This window comes from Merops nubicus, unplaced genomic scaffold (genome assembly GCF_000691845.1).
Source record: "Merops nubicus isolate BGI_N331 unplaced genomic scaffold, ASM69184v1 scaffold29070, whole genome shotgun sequence".
Lineage (NCBI taxonomy): Eukaryota > Metazoa > Chordata > Aves > Coraciiformes > Meropidae > Merops > Merops nubicus.
Window position 1 is genome coordinate 4,676 of NW_008585406.1, and position 1,287 is coordinate 5,962.

Below are 1,287 nucleotides of genomic sequence, written 5' to 3' on the forward strand. Positions count from 1 at the left end.
TGGCTCCCAACATCCCAAAGGCTTTGGAACCCAGCTCCTGATGTCCCAAAGGGTTCAGAACCTGGCTCCCAATGTCCCAAAGGGTTCAGAACCTGGCTCCCAATGTCCCAAAGGCTTTGGAACCTGGCTCCCAACATCCCAAAGGCTTCAGAACCCAGCTCCCAACATCCTAAAGGCTTCAGAACCCAGCTCCTAATATCCCAAAAGCTTTGGAACCTGGCTCCCAACATCCCAAAGGCTTCGAAACCCAGCTCCCTACATCTCAAAGGCTTCAGAACCCTGCTCCAAACTTCCCAAAGGCTTCAGAACCCAGCTCCTGACATCCCAAAGGCTTTGGAATCCAGCTCACATCGTCCCAAAGGCCTTGGAACCCAGCTCCCTACGTCTAAAAGGCTTCAGAACCTGGCTCCCAATGTCCCAAATTCTTCAGAACCCAGTGCCCTGTGTCCTCTCCACTGACCACTCCAGCCCCTGAGGCCACAGACTCTTCTCAGATGCAGTTTCTGACCCAGGCCTGCAAGTCTGCCAAGCACCGCCTCACATCCTTCCCTTGTGATCACAGCATTTTAGCTCCTTGTCAAACCTTCCTCACTTCGGGCAGGGAGAACTCTCTGTGCCACTTCTGATGACTCTTTCTTGCCCTGTGTCCTCTCCACTGACCACTCCAGCCCCTGAGGCCACAGACTCTTCTCAGATGCAGTTTCTGACCCAGGCCTGCAAGTCTGCCAAGCACCGCCTCACATCCTTCCCTTGTGATCACAGCATTTTAGCTCCTTGTCAAACCTTCCTCACTTCGGGCAGGGAGAACTCTCTGTGCCACTTCTGATGACTCTTTCTTTACCCAAAAGCAATAATATTTGTATAACCAAGAACAATTTCTCAGTAATAGATTCAAGCAGCCAAGACAGCCAGTGTCTCTGGTGCGAGGCCCTCAGAACATCACCTTAAAGCACTTTTCCAAACCAATAAAGATGTTTGTTAAAAAAAAACCACCCCAACCCACCCTGTTACACTGGCAGGGAACATCACACACAGCACCAACAGCTCAGCTTGAAATGGGGGAGGCAGAGCTGCACAGGACGCTCTTTGATGTGTACTTACACCTTCAGAAGGAGCCTCTCTGCCTTGTTTTGAAGATTTCAGAGATGAATGTTTGCTTCTAAAGGACCCATCTACACCCTGAGCTCCCCTGTTCTCCTCCCAGCACAGGGGACACCAAGACCTGGCTGATAGGGGGGGTGTTATGGGGTGAGTTCCTCGTGTTACCTGCATCTAAAACGAATTCAC

General features: G+C 51.3%; 1 protein-coding gene across 1 annotated transcript in view; it reads right to left on the reverse strand.

Moving 5' to 3' along the window:
- SPATS2 (spermatogenesis associated, serine-rich 2) overlaps nt 1-1,287 on the reverse strand; it is a gene marked incomplete at both ends in the record, with an annotated part of 8,991 nt that overhangs the window by 3,957 nt on the left and 3,747 nt on the right. The gene's annotated exons all lie outside the window — the stretch shown is intronic.